The following is an 18852-nucleotide window of genomic DNA, read 5'->3' as shown; positions in this document are numbered from 1 at the left end:
AATGCTCAACCACTGAGCCACACCAGCAGGGATCCATTGTTTTCACTGTTAATAATACCCTTTGCATTTGTCCTGTAGTGGAATGTTTAGAAGGCACGTTAACATTCAACCTGTCCAATGCTATGTGGGGTACCCTCTTATTCTTATGCCTAATTATAGGCTAAGAAAAGTCCTCAAAGTTACAGAGCGAGTGTTCAAATCTAGGGTTTGCTATTAAGTCCATTCTCCCCTCCCCCTACATCCTGCTACAAGTCAAGGGTCAGAAGGACTGGAAATTACTCTGGTAGTTTGGACAGCTTAAAAAAATTCTTTTTCCCCCCTCCCTGCTTCTTCCATCAATTATCATGAAAGACTGCAGAAGCTAACGACTCAGGTAAGATTCAAAGCTCTCTGAGAGGCCATTCCTTGCACAACTCATTGAACTGAGAATAATGTGAAGTCGTTGATAAGAAAAGGGCCCCGGTTCCTGGGGCCTCTTTATGAGGGTCAATTGGCCCATTTCAGACACGTTATTAGGTTGCCCCAGCTTCTCTATGTGCAATGTCAGGAATGACAAAAAAGTGGTGTTTGAGGAATCGTTAGGTTGAACCTTGTACTGAAATGCCCCTAATGATGGGCTGTACTGTTTATTTCCTCCGATCCTGTGTGTTTTCTGAAAAGACCTGTATGCTCTATCATGTTAAAGGGGTATAGAAGTATTGGTTCTGCCTAGCTTGCAAGATTGCTGTGTAGGTGAAAGAAATGTTAATTATACATAAATTCACTGTGAGTAACATGACACAGGGAGAGGGCGAAGCAGGTTGCAAAACGCCAGATGACTCTAAGGCGTTTCCTTTCCAAATACTTAGGCTCTGAAAGGAATTTTAAAGGGGCCTATTTAGGAAGCTGGACGTGAGAGGGAGCGACCTTGGGATCCAAAGGAATGTTCCAGTGAATGCGGAGGCCGCCAGGTCAGCGGCTGCGCTGCATGCGGTCAGAACCATCAGCGGCGTTCCGGGGAGGAACAATGAGAGGCTCATCCCACTCCTGGCTCCCCGGGACCACTTTCCCAACTCAGACGCCACCCTACAGTCAAGGTCAGAGGTCTCGTATCCTTTCATTTCTTAACACCAGAAGATAAATATTTGCCTCCAAGTTCAGCACTCTTGAAACCTAATCCCAATTGGATAATTTCTGTCTCTGGTGGAAGAGCAAACACTTAAGGTTTCTTATTACTCATGATCTCATTCCTGGTCTCCTTTCCCGCACAAGAGCCTGCTGGAGGCAGGATGTGCAGCTGACAGCACTCCCGCGGGTCGCTTCCACGCCTGCCGCTTCAAGGGAAAACCAGTGGTCAATGCCCAGGTCCCCACGGCCAAGCAGCACCATCAAACGCACGGGCGAGGGGCTGGGGAGGAACACGCAGGATCAGATTGTGGGACGGGTACCCTGAAGTTAGTAATTAGGAAAGACTGTAGCTTGTAGGAGACATGCAGAAGGCAGGGGGATTTTTCTTTTCTAATTAGAAAATATAAACTTGTTATACAGTACACAGCAAATACGTCGGTCATCCCAATTCAGGGATGACAACTGCTTTTCTTCCCCAAGTTGTGTCTCCAAATGACAGTCCAGTTCTGTGACGGCTACCTTCCTCCAGAAACTATAAACATTCTCCCATCCCACACCACTTTTTCCCTTTCTATTCTAAAAAGATTCTTAGCTCAGCCGGTATGGTTTGGTGGTTGGGCACTGGCCCAGGAACCAAGAGGTCCCCAGTTCGATTCCCAGGCAGGGCACATGCCCGGGTTTCGGGCCTGATCCCCAGTGCAGGGGGGACGTGCAGGAAGCAGCATCAATGTTTCTCTCTCATTGATGTTTCTATCTCTGTCCCTCTCCATTCCTCTCTCTAAAATCAACAAGAAAAAAAACATTAAAATGACTTTTTAAAGAATTTCAAGCCAGGAGCCTTGTGCCTCGCCCGTGCCTCACTTTGTCATCTAGGACAATCCCTCACCCGTTATTTCCACTACGACCATCGCTCTGAGTTATCAGCTCCCTTACAGATGGTTCGGCCCTGGGCGGCCTGGACAGCACACTATCAGACTAAAAATATTTTTTCTTTCCCAGGGGCAGGGGAGCCTTCGGGGTGGGAGCCAATACCAGAGCGGTCAGAAAACACAGCTTGCTTTTAAAAACATCCTCGTCTGATTTCCTCTCCCACTGTGGGTGGACTTCAGCCCCTTTAACAACAACTCCGCCCAGCGTCTCCGAAGCCCAGACTCTCTGGTTTCACTGGGAACAGCAGGGGAGGGATGCTTCCAGCCATCGCTGTCCGCTCTTATTGTCAGAAGGAAGAAAAGCAGGGTGGAGAGTACGTCCTAAGACGAAGGGGAGATGTGTGAAGGGTTCAGGACCCCCGGGTTTGGTGGTACCCCAAATCAGAGCGCACTGAAGGCAAGGCCTGTGCCTTTGGATGACAACCAAGCATTTCTGTGTCCTGCAAAGAGAGACAGACACCCAGAGTCACATTCCAGACTCCACATGCTGGGTGGGTGCCTGCCCGGCCCTCATCCTCTGGATTCCTCTGGAAGGGCAGGCCTGGGGACTGCAGCCAGGATAAGCAGGGAGTGCCCGGCCAGCGGGCACCCTGCCAGCTGCACCTGCAGACCTCCCACTGCTCCCAGGCGACAGGGGGACCTGTCAGAAGGGAACCTGGGACCCTGTGACGGCTGGACCCCGAGACCCAGATGACAGCCGGAGCCACATGCATGGAGCGAGTGTGTGAAATCTGGGCTGTCTGGTGCAGTCCGATAGCTCTGTGGCCTTCGGAGGGTGAGACTGGGCAACCGGAGCTGACGCCAAGCCTGCTTCTTGCCTCAGGACAGCGGAGGGGCCTGGGTTCTGAGGTCAAGCGTCCGAGGTCTCCTTAGCGAAGTCCACGGAGCTCAGTCCAAGCAGCCGCGTCTCCGACGCCGGATCGACGGGAAGAGCCCGCTGCCCAGGCCAAGCGGCCAGTCTGCACAGCAATGCTGCTGGCGGTGCCTCCTGAGTCGGTCCTCACTTCCCACTGCTCAGCGCCCTGGATTCACAGGGCTTTTATTTATTATTATTATTTTTTTTTTATTGATCTCAGAGAGGAAGGGAGAGGGAGAGATAGAAACATCAATGATGAGAGAGAATCATTGACTGGCTGCCACCTGCACACCTCACACAGGGATCGAGCCTGCACCCTGGGCATGAACCCTGACTGGGACTTGAACCACGACCTCCTGGTTTATAGGTCAACACTTAACCGCTGAGCCACACCGACTGGGTGGGCTCAGAGCATTTAAACATCAGATGAATGGTCATTAAACACCATGTGTATCACAGTACTAGCACTCGCTGGATAAGAAATTTTTTTTTTTTAAATATATTTTATTGATTTTTTACAGATAGGAAGGGAGAGGGATAGAGAATTAGAAACATCGATGAGAGAGAAACATCGATCAGCTGCCTCCTGCACACCCCCTACTGGGGATGTGCCCGCAACCAAGGTACATGCCCTTGACTGGAATCGAACCTGGGACCCTTCAGTCTGCAGCCGACGCTCTATCCACTGAGCCAAACCAGTCAGGGCTGGATAAGAAATCTTAAACATCATCCCACGGCTCCTGACACAAGTTGAATTTCCTAACCCTGGTATTCAGCCACCTGCACACACTGGGCTCAACCTGCCTGTCACGCTTTCGAACATTCTAGGGGGCCCTAGAGAAGGTGGACTAGGTCTGGGCAAGGGCGTGGGGCCAGAGCCTTTAAAAACTCCTTCAATGGCTCCTGATATGGCCCAGAGCGAGGACTCCTCCAGCTCTCCGCACTTGGGCATCCCCTTCCATGTGATTTTTTCTTGTCCCGAGTACGCACGTTTTACATAAAGCAGGCAGCAGTGATCTAATGCCATAAATTACATTGTCACTGCTGGCTGCTAAATAGATTGTCTCGCTAGACTTGAACTTCTCGGAAGCCAGGACACGGCCTCTTATTCATGTTTGTTTTCCGGAGTCCAACAGGTGTTGCGCACAGATTAGGTTTTTTTTGGTAAAAATAGTCTATTTTATATAAGAAAATACAAATGCTCCGAGGTTGGTTCAGTCTCACCTGCACATGATCCCACCCTTCCCTGCATCCCCATGACGTTTATTTATCCCACTGATGTAGCGCCTTGAGCTTGGAGACAGCTAAGTGTGGCATGACTTCCACGATTAAGTCCCATGAAGGCAGGGACTGTCTTTTATAATTGTACAGTATGTTAAATTCTTATTTAAAGAATGAATGATACAGCAGACTAGTAGCCCCAAAAATATGTAAATATAGTGCTGAGAAAAACTGGAATGCGGCAGACAAGTGGCAGAATAAATTTTTGAGAGCAAGCGTGATCGGTGAATCCACATTTGGATTTTATGGTATTCTAAGCTGTCTTCCTTTCGAAAACCTTTTTCTGTTCTTTGCTAGAACAGTTCTACTTCCTGTAATTTTGCTCCTAGTGCATTTCCTGGCAAAGAAGAATTCTAATTCTTTCACTATGCCACAAACAAGTCACCTGCAAAAATACCCCGGACCCTCGGCAGAAACACCAACTGCCGATATTCTCCGACATTCCCTTGCAGGGGCTCGGAGCATCGTAAGGTTTAAATGCCTCCCTTTCCTGTGGGACCAAGCAGGTCTCCCCTGCGGCTCTCTCAAACTTGAACACAGCGGTATCACTTTCTTACCAGCACACTGTCTCAGGAGGACAGATGCTCTCTCAGCATCTCCCTGGAACAGAAAGGCTGGTCCAGGCAACTCCCATCCAAGACAAGTCAAGTGCCTTCTGTCCAATTAGGACAGGAAAGCTGCTCCCACTTCCTTGCTGCAGGCCAGCGTGACGAGCACAAAAGGACCCAGGTGGCCCTGGCCGGGTGGCCCAGTTGGTTGGAGCACCGTCCTGATGTGCCAGGGTTTCGGGTTCGGTCCCCAGTCAGGGTGCATGCAAAGGTCAACCACTGGGAGCATAGATGGCTGGAACAACAAATCAATGTTTCAATAAATAAAGATTAAAAAGCAAAAAAGATGACCCAGATGATGTGGGTCAAAATAATGAGTCTTATCTCAAAAGTGATGAGTCCAGTAAAGGCAGGAGCCTGAACAAAAGGCTTGTTTGCTCCTGTGTATAAAGAAGGCTAGAATGAGCAATCTGGAGGAAGAAAATGCATTGAACGCAATGCAGTACGCACCTGCTAAACACCTAGTATGGACTGACGTCCTGCTGTCCTCCAGGGGCTGGAGGTCTGTCTGCCTGAGGCTGAGAGCCTTGAGCCAGGAGCACCTTTACATCCCCAAGCTGTGCAAACAGCACGGGCTCAGGAAGCATCACTGACTGGGATTCGCCCCTGGATCAAGAGGAGGGAACAGGGGCTAATTATGGGTCAATGGGTCAGAAAAGACTTCATGGAAAATGCACCTGTAAACCGGGATCACCAAGATAAGCAGGTTCTTCCCTTCATTACTCGATGCACAAAAACTCAAGAATGTTTTTCCTGCCTTCCACTTACATTATAGTTTCAACGATGCCCCCCATACTATTCCACCTACCCTCCCTTTCCCCAACAAACAAGAGCAAACCCAGAAAACCAGACATTTCTTTACCTTCCGTTACTTTTCCATATAATTTCCAGGTATAATGAACAACTGCAAGTTCATTTCTTACCCAGGGTACAGCTAACTGATAACATGTATTTAGAGAACAAAGTCTAAAGAGGGGCTACAAAGAGGAGAGAGAAGAATGTTGGTTCTTCACAGCAGAAAAGCAGCATCTTAGGAGAAAAATGTGTTTCAAAGGTTCCTACCGTACAACAGAATGGCTCAGAACAGGAAGAAATGAGCTTTAGTTCAGCAACAGCCAGTATTCCGCCACCTCTTAAATCAAGCAAAAATAATGATCAGACACACAAAAACCCACTGGCAGGCCACGTCTCATAGTCACGATTTCACACTTAATTTTTCCCGAGCTGCCTTGTACCACATCACAGCAATTTCCCCAGATGGACACGCTCCAGTTCACCCCCTCCTAACCCACAGGGAAGGCCCAACCGTGGAAGTCCCACTTGGCCTGAGGCATTAGTGGGCTTAGCGTCCACGTGAACTGAAAGCCCCTCACTAATTCTGGTGGCTGGTGAGAGTGAAGGGCATCCCGATTAGCCAGGAACAGAAGCACCCCCAAAATGGGTTCTTAGCACTTCCTGTCTAGCCCAGAACTCGTGGATAGAAGCAATAGGTTTTTTCATGAAAGGGAATGATCTCAATGCTATCAAGGACTGTATCCTTTACCAAAGAGACAGCAAGGGCTAGTGTCCTGGCAGAATCAAGTTAGCTACAAGTTTGGGCCATGTTTCAAATATCCAAGACAGAGACCCTTGAAAATATCACAAGCCTTTAAAAGTTTCCAACTGGTGCCATCCCCACAAATGACTGTGCCCAAGGCTCCACCATGCCCGGCCTTTTGGCTGTATCAGTCAGAATCCCTTCCTGGATTATCTGCAGATTAGTTTTCTCAGGTGGCTGTTTCTATGCTGCTTACAAAAGAACCAGAGAATGCAAAGTTATTTTTCTGTTTGAACCAGAGGCCAACACAATTCAGAAGTGGAATGAGCATTTTGAATTATGAGCTGTTTGGATCATTTATGCGGTCATTCCCTCCGAATTAATTTGTACCGTTGAAATGGAGCAGTACCTTTTCTAGCAGTGAGTGACGAGAACACTTCAAAAAAGGCATTCAAAGTGCAGGAAACGCTCCCCACAGGCCACTTAGCAGAGGCTAAGCTGTTTCTATAGGCGTGTGATCCTGTTCAGAAGTTTGAAAGCTTTGGTTTGAAAACCAAAGCAAGAGGCAAAAAGGCACCTATCATTGCTATCTAACCCCACTGCATCCTCAGGATGAAAGACCAAATCACTAGTTTCCATGTGCTTTCTGCCTCAACTGTGAGAGGGTCAGAGAAAATTAAATCCATGGAACGTTCCTGCCGTGATAGTTCCAGGAGCCCTGAGCAGGAATTACCTTTAAGACATAAAACCAGAGAAGAGATCTTTCCGGGAGGTGCAAGGCCGGGTGTGGGATCAGCCTCTGCTCGGTGTGATTCACATTAGGCAACAGCCCAGTTACCAAATGGCTCCGGGCTGGGAGTGGCAAGAGTGAGCAATTAATCAGCCAGACTCTTTGCCAATACTCTCATCACACGGTAAGTTAAACTGCAAATCACAACACATATTTATTAGCAATCCATCCAAGGCCATTATGCTGTTTGAGAAGGTGTGTTAAGAAGTCAAAGTCCTAGATAAAAGAGTGGCTCGGTCGGTTGAGTGTTGTCCTGTGAGCCAAAGAAGGGTTGCCAGTTCGATTCCTGGTCAGGGCACATACCCAGATTGTGGGTTTGATCCCCAGATGGGGCATGTAGGATGCCTAACCGATCAAAGTTTCCCCCACACTTCCTCTCCCTAAGCATGTCCATGGGTGAGGATTTTTTTTTAAAAGTCCCTCCCACCTTGCTCAGGATGGTTCAAGGGCCAGTAAGCGGTGTGTTCTCTATGATGGACAGAGAAGCTAGAAGACACACTGGGCTTCACCCACAGATTCCTCACACAAGCCACAACTGAGCACTTCTCGGTGGTCCCAGCCCCAGTGCGGGAGGCCTCTGGCGTTTTCTCATATCCACCAACAGCACGTAGGCACCACCTTCCTGTGGATCACGCTGCCCACCGAGGACAGGGTCACCAGCTGGTTGGCCCCAAACCTGAGTGAACTTGAGAATTTAAATAATCAATTAAGCCCTGTAGTTTAAAAATATATGAATTAAGATCCATCAACTAGTTGTCTTTAGAGATAAATCAATAAGCGCATCTATCTATATAAAAACCTAAGAGACCGAACAACTGTTCAACCAGTAGCTATGACATGCACTGACCACCAGGGGGTAGATGCTCAATGCACAAGCATGGAAACATGGAACAGACTGATGAATCTCAGAGGAAAGGGTGGTAAGAGATTAACCAAAGATCTTAAAAGCATACTATAGGCCCAGTACATGGATTCATGCATTGGTGGGGTCCCTCAGCCTGGTCTGCAGGGATTGGACATCCCCCGAGGGGTCCCAGATTGCGAGAGAGCGCAGGCCAGGCTGAGGGGCCCTACCAGTGCACAAATCCGTGCACTGGGCCACTAGTATTTAGATAATATTATAGATATTATAAACATTTATAAGCAAAAAATAGGGAAGAGAGGGAGGAGTGAAGTCTTAGGTTCCATTTGGCAAAAGCCTATGGCGCGCACCCACCTGAGAAGGAGGAGAAAGAGGCCACAGAATATGGGCTTTGAAGCCAGGAGTCTTGGATTCAAATCCTGGTCCTGACAGAATCACCCATACACCTTCTGGCAAGCTGCCCCGAGGCTCAGTTTCCTTATTTTCAAATCAAAGAAATACGTGTATAACAAGCTAAGGCAGTAAGAACAAACAATAACTACAACTATAATCTCCCTTTCTTAGCTATTCCTGCCCTCAAGAGGCTTACCCTGCAGAGGGTGGAGGATGTGGCAACACGGGACTATAACAGGGTAAGACTTGGTGTAATGGACCAAGTGAGGGGGGTGGGAGTGACCAAGACTCCGGTGCGGGGAGTCAGGGAGGCATCACGGAAGAGAAGCACTTCAACTTAAAGGGGAGTAGGTGTTTACTGGGCAGATAACACACTCTTCTTCCCTCTTTTCCTCCCTCCTTCTTTTTCCATCCATCCATCCATCCATCCATCCATCCATCCATCCACACATCCATCCACACATCCACCCATCCATCCATCCATCCATCCATCCATCTGCCACCCACCCACACATCCATCCATCCATCCATCCATCCACACATCCACCCATCCATCCATCCATCCATCCACACATCCATCCATCCACCATCCACCCATCCATCCATCCATCTATCCACCATCCACCCACACATCCATCCATCCACCCATCTATCCACCTATAATCCACCCATCCATCTATAATCCACTCATCCATCCACCCGTCTGATTATTGTGATAATGTTTTAGGTGCTGGGGATATGGCAGCAACTGTCATGAAGTTGACATTCTAGCAATGAGTGATAGACAATATGCATGTATACAAACATATGTGAATTTTTTTGGGGGAAGGGCAAGTGCTGTGAGGAAGATAAAGCAGGGCCACAATACAGAAGATGAGCCAGTGACTGGATGGGTGGAGGCAACTTTAGGGAAGGTGATCAGGAGGCCTCGCCAAGGAATAACAGGCAGGTTGACAATGCGCCATCGAGACCTGGGGGAAGACTGCTCCAGACAGAGGAACAGCAAGTATAAAGACCCTGCGATGGAAAGGGCATATGCTTGTGGGACAGAAGGAAGGCCAGTGGGGCTGGAGCAAATGAGGGGGAGAGATGCAGGTGACTAGGTTGGGGGAGGAGGCAGGACCTTAACCACAGAGGGCTGGGTAAGCCAAGACAAGAGTTTTTTACAGTTCTGAGGTTTAAAGTCAAAACAAAAACCCAGTCAAGCGCATTTTTTTTTTCTTATGCTTTATAAAACACAAAGGAAGACTGAAAATCGACACCCTCCCCCCAGTGGCTAGGCCCTACACTTTGTTATGTAAGAACCAACACCTTCTTTAATCTGGTGCCAGAGCCAGATACACTTTGCATCTTAAACAAGCTGCCAAAACAAACCCGAAAGCTGGGCTTAAACTTTGTCAGGGGACCTTCTAAACGTGGCAAAACGCATGTCTCCATCTTTTCAAGTATGTTTGTTTGGACAAGGTAGACGGACATAAGCACGGATGCAAGGAGCCAGCTGCAGGGAACTCAGACGAGCTAACACAATTATGATTTAGCAGTAAGGAAAGATGAAAGCAGTCTCAAGTGTAAGCAAACATGCCTGATTCATCTACTGTGTACAAGCAAAAAAGACCTCGATATGAACAAGCAATGCCCAGGAGGACTCAGGCATGTATTTGCCAAAAAACTTTCTGGGCTTGGTGAACAAGAAGAGTGGCGGCTTTGGGTCCCATTTATTAGGGGTCCCCTTTCCCCCCAAGGCCACACCTTAAGCCTCTGCAGTTTGAGGCGCTGGTGAGACCCATTCTTGCTCCTCTAGACTCACACCAGGGGCCTCTGCTTGGGAAATGGAGCTGGGGTCAGTCCGTGAACTTCAGCATTAAGATGATCTTCGGCTTCTTTCTCTCTCTCTACTGCGCTTTCCCTCTGCAAGTTCCTCACCTGGACACCCACGTCCTCACACCTGGTTCAGGCAACGTGGACCATTTGGGCAGCAGCATTCTCATTCTCCAGTGAGACGCTCCCAGTCCCCTGAGACTACATCCTCCAAGTAAGCAGGGTCTATTTTTTCTCTGTGCTCTAAGAGTTCTTCCTTTTGACTGGAGAATTTTCTTAAACACAGAGAGGCTGGGGATGCTCTGCCTCCGGGTGAAATCCCAGGGTTGGAACCCACGAGGCCGCCTTAGCCTGTGGGGCCCTGAATGACAGCGGGATTTTAATTTCTGGGCCTCATGAAAAAAATGTATAAAGCTCTTTCTGTCCAAATTCTCCAAACCACAGACCCCTTTCCCTGCGTCCTTAAAAGATCCCTTTGGTAGTCCCTCAGCATTCAAAGCTGTTGGGGTGGGGATTGGATTTCTCCTTTTGAAAAAAATAATACTAATACGCAGAACAGCCTCTGTGGACAGGACACAGGTTGCAGACTAGTGAGCTTCTTGCAGATCAAGCTCCTAGGTGGTCTTTCTATGGGAACCACTGACATTCATTTGTTTATTAACTACTGCTGGGCCACATCCTGGGGAAAAGGCAGACCTAACATACCAGCCTTCTCCGCACTCATGGGTCTTGGGCAGGGGTGGGCAAACTTTTTGACTCGAGGGCCACAATGGGTTCTTAAACTGGACCGGAGGGCCGGAACAAAAGCATGGATGGAGTGTTTGTGTGAACTAATATAAATTCAAAGTAAAGGAGCAGAGGGGAGAGCAAGAGAACCGGATAGAACAGCCGGATCCGGCCCGCGGGCCGTAGTTTGCCCACAGCTGGTCTTGGGTCTACTGAATGGCGGGGGGGGGGGGGGGGGGGGAGTTTTAATGATTAGGAAATGCATCTAAGAGACACATGGTGTATGATGCGTTGGTGCCTCCACGTAGAGGCAAAAGGAAGGTTTGCTTCCCAAAAGCAGACAACACAACTTGGGTAACACCGTAAGCCAGTCTGACCCTATCACCAAGAATGGACTCCAGCAAGTAGAGGCGTTTCCCAAAATGTCCAGCCAATGGCAAGTGCCACGCCCTGTCCCAACCGGGCTTGGCAAGTACCCCCTAGAGCAGCGGTCACCAACCGGCGGTCTGCGGACCACTGGTGGCCCGTGAGGTCCGAAAGGTTGGCGACCGCGCCCTAGAGAGTGGCCTGGCTCCCGCTGTTTGGGTGGCAGCTCCTGAAAGGCACGGCGCTCAGTACAACATGCCACGTTCTTGGAGCATCACCATGAAAACGTAATACAGATAACGTGTTGGTGAGAACTGTTTTATGAGGCCGTCGCTGTACACATAAAGCTATAACGGCGCATGGGGCCACCAAAAGGGGAACGAAGCAAAACTGGCCGTTCCGATGTTTTGTACCCGTATTTGTCTGCTACAACTTTATTCATTTTGTAAGCTGTTAACGTAGCAGCAGCATAGACTAAAGACGGGAGGCAATTTTAAAGTGGAAAAAAATTCCAACCACTTGACTTTACTGTCATCTGTGAGTTGGAGAAAGGCTGTGATTCTTCTATTTCATTGACAAAATGAGACCCAATTCCTAGACAATCAGAAAGCTAGAGACGCACTGGTAGAGTGGGGGATGGATAAAAGAAATGAAAGCACTCAGCTGCAGGTTCCAGGAGAAAAAAAATCAAACAGGTGTGTGTGCCCACGTGTGCCCAAAGCCCACATATCAAGAAACCTGTATTTGCAGACTTGAGAAGTTACGGGGACTTATTTGCTTTATAAAATGGGCTATTAGGTGAGTTGTGTGTTTTTTAAACAGTACATTCCTGGGTTGCACTTAAGATAGGATTCAACGTAGAGAAAGAAGTCTGATTACTATCCAACCAAGGCACCGGATCAAATCAGGCCCGTCAAGGGCCATGAGGGAAGAGGCCGAGAGCAGAGTGTATATCCAGAACGGCGCTGAACTCCTGCTCCCCGCCCAGCCCCATGTCATTTCAAACCAAACCAAACCAAAACAAAATAAAAACCAAAGTGATCAAGGCAATATAAGTGTCCTATCGGTTCTTTGACACAGCCACCCTCCCTGGCCCCCCCTCCCCCAGCCCTCTCTTCCTTCTCCACAGCAGGAGGCTCAAAAGTGGTTTTTTCAGAGCAGTGGTTCTGAACCTGGGTGGAGGGGGTGGGGGGGGGGGCCTTGCCCCACAGGGAGCACTTGGCAAGCCTGGAGACATTTTTGGTTGTCACAACTGGGGAGGGAGTGTAGTCCCCCCCAAAGAAACACCCCATCCAAATGTCAATGGTGCCAAGAAACCATTGAGGAGGCAAGATCCTGATCGTCCTTCTTGGAAGTTGGGGTGCAAGTACTGAGTATTGGGGACTGTTCTGCTATATATATATTGATTTCAGAGAGGAAGGAAGAGGGAGAGAGAAATAGAAACATCCATGATGAGAGAAAATCACTGATCGGCTACCTCCCGCAAGTCCCCCACTGGGGATCGAGCCCACAACCCAGGCATGTGCCTTTCACCAGAATCGAACCTGGGACCTTTCAGTTCACAAGCCGATGCTCTATCCACTGAGCCAAAGCGGCTAGGGCTGTTCCGTCCTTTTAAATGAGCTACTGTTTAGTTGGAGGGGAAAACCCACAGATCTCGGTTGTCATGATATGCTCTTCCTTGAACCTGCTGGATACGCCACTGATGCAAGGGTTAAAGTCACTGACACATGAAAATGCCCGAGAGACCCACTTGAAAACATTTGGTGGAAACATGCATTCAAAGTGCCGTAAAGAGCCGCTCGGCAAGCCGCACACTTAAGTCTTCAAAAGCCTTCTTGAAAGTAATTTATACCAATGAGCCGTGGCAAATTCACCTATTCTGTAAGTCCATCTTGACTCAACAAGCCTTCTGATCCACTCGAGAATGGCAACAATTGTATTGTAATTAGTTATTTTCGCCGGCTTGTCTGAACCTGTTGGGGTAATCTAAATAACTTCACATCCTCTTAACATTCCTCAGGAGGCTGCCCGGGAGAAACCAGGCTCAATTGTCTTCCAAATCCCCAGGCCCCCTTAGGTGAGAGATGAAGAGCCCAAGGCGACCGCACTCCTGCTGGGTTTTGGTTACTCACTTCTCTTTTTTTAAACTTTCCCAAACCATAAATCTATTTCTTTCACAGTTGAGATGATTTTTCTTGGCTCCTTCCTTCCTCAGTGCTAGGACAGCACACTTTAAAACTTTTTTTCTTAAAAAATAAAATAAACTTTATAGTGTGGTTTGATTAATATCTAGGTTTTTAGAAAAACAAAAAAACAAAAATGAGTTTTATTTTAAAGGCAAGGATCTCTAGATTTCTCTCATTTCCTGCCCAAAGAAGCAACCATCAGCTTCTTTCAACCTGTAAAATATGAATAGCACCCAAAAGTTTTGCTTCCTCATTTTCATTCATGGGAACTTCTTAAAGAAAAAAATCACACACATTTATAGTGACAGAGAAACATACTCAATTCCTCATGCCACTTTTACCACCAACCCCCCTTAAACAATGACTCTCAAGTCCTTTCATTTCAAATATAAATCCCACAGAGACCTACAGACAACACAAAGCAGATCTTGAAACCATCCCCTCCTTGCAGCCTCGGGGGCAGCAGCCTGAGAAAACAAGCATTGTTTAAAGTCTCTAAACTCTCCCTCTCAGTCAAACCGCCCGCCTTTCCCGCTCTCTACCCTCGTCCCGCATGAATGAAAACAAGCTCCGGGCGTTCATTTTGGTGCCGCAAGAAAAACGGAAAGTTTAAGTGAAAAGCATCCCAGGCCCGTGCAAGTGGCTTCTGTCGCCAGCACCGGGCCGACCACATCTGGAGGACCCAGGGGTCTCGGGATCCGCCCAGGAAGCCGGGAATCTCACATCTTCCCTGCAAAGCAAGGCGCCTGGTGCAAGGCCAGCTTTACCTGATGCCAGGGCTCCTTCTACTTCTGCTCCTTGGCTGTGCCGGGCAGGGAACTCCTTAGGGCTTCACCCCCAAGTCACGCCCGGCCGACTGGGGCTCCCCGCCCGCCTGGGTTCCAGGACGGCCCCTCCGTACGTGCCTCTCTGCAGAGACACACCAGGAACGGAGCAGAGGGGGCAGACGCCTCCTCTCCTCCCCTCCCTTCCCCGCACTTAGGAGCTAGTGCAGCACACCAGCCACCACTGCGGGCCAGTCCATCTCGCCCCAAAGGAGGGGGGTAGGTTTCCGCTTTTACACGCAGGTGGGGAAAGTACCATTTTCACCTTGGCTCCCAATTGTCTGCATCAGGGCTCTGACAGTCACGTCCCCAAGGCAGAGGCTCCAAGTGGAACCAGAGCCTTTTGCTTTTGAAGTTTCTTTCTTGGGCTGGAGACGGTGGGAAGGTGCACCGCTGAGCTCGGCTATCACGGAGCTGGCAGCCACCTCCAAGCCACTCACTGCCTCTGAGGCCCACGCTAGGAGCCCTGGACGGAAGTGTAATGAAAAGGAGTGCAGTGCGGTTTGGGGTGGTTTTTCTGCATTTTCCTACTCATACATTTTTTTTTTTTAAAAATATGTTTTTATTGATTTCAGACAGGAAGGGAGAGGGAGAGAGAGAAACATCAATGATGAGAGAGAATCACTGATCAGCTGCCTCCTGCACACAACCCGGGTATGTGCCCTGACCAGGAATCGAACTGTGACCCGCCCTGGTTCATAGGTCAACGCTCAATCAGTGAAGCACACCGGCTGGGCCATTCAGACCTTTTTGAGGGAAATGTGACCCCAGAAAGATTGTGTATCAAGCGTCCATGATTCCTATCGTGGGTACACTTTGCATTTTGCTCTTTTATTGCAGCAGAAAAGGTATTCGATAGCGACATTCCAGACACTTCGTCACACCTATCACCTCATTGTCAACTAGACCATCCCGCAGAAATCCCAGATGAAACAGCGGCCAAGGCGAGGTCACGGGCTCTTCACACATGTGAACAGAGAGGAGCCTGAACCTCCTACCGCGACGGCGCGGAACTTTCCCAGGCGCCCCTTTCTGAGGACTAGGGCGAGAGTCTGTGTGAACGGTTGCAAATTTTAAGGAAACTAAAGTGATTGAGGGAAAATTTTTATGGATATTATTTGCCCATAAAGATCAACTAATAAAAAGACCCATTGTGTGTGTGTGTGTGTGTGTGTGTGTGTGTGTGTGTGTGTAATCTTTCCAAACTGGTTTGGAAGCAATCTCAAAAAACATCGCTGAAGAAATGTTAAGGTTTTTAACAGCAAAGCGTGGCTTCTCGAATGAAGAGGAGGCGGCTGGATTGCACCTCGGGAGTAATGACAGAGGGAAGCTAAATTTCCAGTGCATCTCACGTCTGAGGAGCCAGAGGCCTCCATGCCTGGGCCTTTGCCACACACTTGCAAGGCCAGACTCTCCAAGTGTCATCCATCGGCTCGGCCCACTTCCCGCCCAGCACCAGGATCGCCCAGAGTAGGGCGCCATGCTAAATGCAGATTCTGCCCTAGCCGGTGTGGCCCAGTGGGTAGAGCGCAGGCCTGCAGACCAAAGGGTCCCAGGTTTGATTCTAATCAAGGGCATGTACTCGGTCGCAGGCTCCTCTCCAGCCCGGGGCCCTGGTCAGGGTGCATGCAGGCGGCAACCAATCAATGTGTTTCTCTCACATCAATGTTTCTGTCTTTGCCTCTCTCTTCCACTCTCTCTAAAAAAATCAATGGAAAAATATCCTCGGGTGAGGATTTTAAAATGCAGATTGCCAGGCCCTGGGCTGGACCCCTGACTCCTAATCTCTGGGTGAAGCCTGGGCATCCATCCTTTTTCAAAAAAATTTAATAAATCTTTATTGTTCAGGTTATTACAATTGTTCCTCTTTCCCCCCACCCCATAGCTCCCCTCCACCCGGTTCCCACCCCACCCTCTGCCCTTACCTCCCCCGCCACTGTCCTCACCCATAGGTGTATGCTTTTTGTCCAGTTTCTTCCTGCACCTCCCACACCCCTTTCCCCCCGAGAATTGTCAGTCTACTCCCTTTCTATGCCCCTGATTCTATTATATTCACCAGTTTATTCTGTTCATCAGATTTTTTATTCACTTGATTTTTAGATTCACTTGTTGATAGACATGTATTTCTTGTCCATAATTTTTATCTTTACCTTTTTCTTCTTCTTCCTCTTCTTAAAGAATACCTTTCAGCATTTCATATAATACTGGTTTGGTGGTGATGAACTCCTTTAGCTTTTTCTTATCTGTGAAGCTCTTTATCTGACCTTCAATTCTGAATGATAGCTTTGCTGGGTAGAGTAATCTTGGTTGTAGGTTCTTGCTATTCATCACTTTGAATATTTCTTGCCACTCCCGTCTGGCCTGCATAGTTTCTGTTGAGAAATCAGCTGACAATCGTATGGGTGCTCCCTTGTAGGTAATTAACTGTTTTTCTCTTGCTGCTTTTAATATTCTTTGTCTTTTGCCCTTGGCATTTTAATTATGATGTGTCTTGGTGTGGTCCTCTTTGGATTCCTTTTGTTTGGGGTTCTGTGTGCTTCCTGGACTTTAAGTCTATTTCTTTCACCAGGTGGGGGAAGTTTTCTGTCATTATTTCTTCAAATAGGTTTTCAATATCTTGCTCTCTCTCTTCTTCTGGCACCCCCAAAATTCGGATGTTGGTATGATTGAGGTTGTCCCAGAGGCTCCTTACACTATATTCAAATTTTTGAATTCTTTTTTCTTTTTGCTTTTCTGGCTGAGTGTTTTTTGCTTCTTTGTATTTCAACTCTTTTAATTGATTCTTGCGGTCCTCTAGTCTGCTGTTAGGTCTCTGTATAATATTTTTTATTTCAGTCAGTGTATGTTTAATTTCTAGTTGGTCCTTTTTCATATCCTTGAGGGTCTCGCTAAATTTATCAGCCTTTTCTAGGAAATTCTTGAAAAACCTTATAACTGTGGTTTTGAACTCTATATCTAGTCGTTTGCTTTCCTCCATTTCTTTCATTTGTGATCTGTTTCTTTGTCTCCGTATTTTCGCTGCTTCCCTGAGTTGGTAGAGTAGCTTTGTGTGGTAGGGCACAGTGGCTCAGCCTCCCCAGTTACCTGAGGTGGACACTCTTGGTGCACCCCTTTGTGGGCTGTGTGCTCAGCCTTGTTGTAGTTAAGTCTTGATTGTTGTTGGTATCACTGGGAGGAATTGACCTCCAGGCCAATTGGCTGTGCGGATCAGCTGTGTCTACACTGGGAGAACTTCTGTGCTGGAGACACTCTTATGAGACAAGAATTGCAAAATTGCAAAAGCCTCTGAACCCAGCTTGGATGGGGCCGAGTTTCAGGGTGGAGCCGGCAGCCTTGGTTTCCCGTCAGCCCTGCCCTATGAGGCCCCTGGGTCTCAGTGTCCCTCGGTAATCGCTGCAAACACCTCTGAGAGAAAGCCACCCTCAAGTTTCGCCTGCTGCCAGACAGTCCAGTTTCTCCCCGAATGAGTCGGGGTTCCCAGAAACTCACCTGGAACTGGAGTTCAGCGCAGTCAGGAGCCTCCGTCTCCCTCCCACTTTAGAAAGCCAGCCGCACACTCAGCCTCCCATGCATTCAGCAGTCAGTCCTCTCTGTGCTCACGCGTGCCTCCAGACCTCTGCCTTCCGCAGCTCCCGAGTCTCAGTGTGCTTTCTCTTTTCCTGACAGTCCAGATTCCCCCCAAATGAGTCTGGTTTCCCAGCGTCTCGCCCGGGACTGGAGTTCAGTGCAGTCGGGAGCTTCCTTCTCCCTCCCGCTTTAGAAAGCCAGCCGCGCACTCAGCCGCCCATGCACATAGCCACCCGTCCTCTCTGCGTGCGAGTCTCCGTACCTCAGCCTTTTGCAGCTCCTCTGAGTCTTAATGTGCTTTCCTCTTTTCTTCTAGTTGTAGAATTTCCACTCAGCCAGCTTTCCTGTGGTTCTGGATGGTGTCCGTTTTGTCTTTTAGTTGTAGTTTTGATATTGTTGTGTGAGGCAGCAGTTTAGGTGTTTACCTATGCCTCCATCTTGGTTTCTCCCTGGGCATCTATCCACAGGATGCTCAGGCACAGTTGTTCGAGGACCCCAGCCTTGCATGGTGAAACCAGGCAGCTGGGACTGTGCCATCTACCTCCTTAATCCCAGAACTCTGCCTCCTGTTTGGGACATTATCAGGCAGCCTGCTACTTGTCAGAAGGCAGAGGAGAAAGGGTCAGTGGGGCTCCCAGTCTCCTGGCTAGAATGGAGCTCACTGCCCCCCTGGACTCCATCCTCCTTGGTTTCTCTCCAATATTTGCAATATCAGCTCCTTTTCAGATTTTATTTATTTAACCGCCTCTATGTCTTATGGGATGGGGAGAAAGAAGATGGTTCATGTGCAAATTTACCAAGCAAACCCCCAAATTTGTGAGTTTCTCAATAAAACAGGCCCCATATCACTACCCTGTGGAGTCCAGAGATTCCAGAAACCCGCCTGCTAGCCAGGCCAGTCCTTGGTGGGCACTAATGAGCGCCCTTTCCTGTCCTTCTGACTGTCCATTCGCATGGACGTGATTTGGGGAGAGAAAGTGAAGAGTAAAGAATCAAAGG

At 48.5% G+C, this 18852-nt stretch overlaps 1 protein-coding gene across 18 annotated transcripts in view; it reads right to left on the bottom strand.

Annotated features, from left to right (window-relative positions):
* The window catches only part of ABLIM1 (actin binding LIM protein 1), a 251352-nt gene that overhangs the window by 63042 nt on the left and 169458 nt on the right, over nt 1–18852 (bottom strand). For 2 of the 18 annotated variants that reach the window (XM_080687342.1, XM_080687345.1), the window contains exon 1: nt 14230–14438. The exons of 13 other annotated variants lie outside the window; for them this stretch is intronic. The gene's annotated coding sequence lies outside the window, so the exon portion shown is untranslated. Of the gene's footprint in view, nt 1–14229; nt 14495–18852 lie in introns of those variants that run through there. 3 more of the 18 variants (XM_080687344.1, XM_080687343.1, XM_080687341.1) reach the window with 3 other exon arrangements.

This window comes from Plecotus auritus (genome assembly GCF_963455305.1).
Source record: "Plecotus auritus genome assembly, chromosome: 9".
Lineage (NCBI taxonomy): Eukaryota > Metazoa > Chordata > Mammalia > Chiroptera > Vespertilionidae > Plecotus > Plecotus auritus.
Note: the sequence above shows the minus strand (reverse complement) of the source record. Positions and strands in the feature narration are given on the sequence as shown.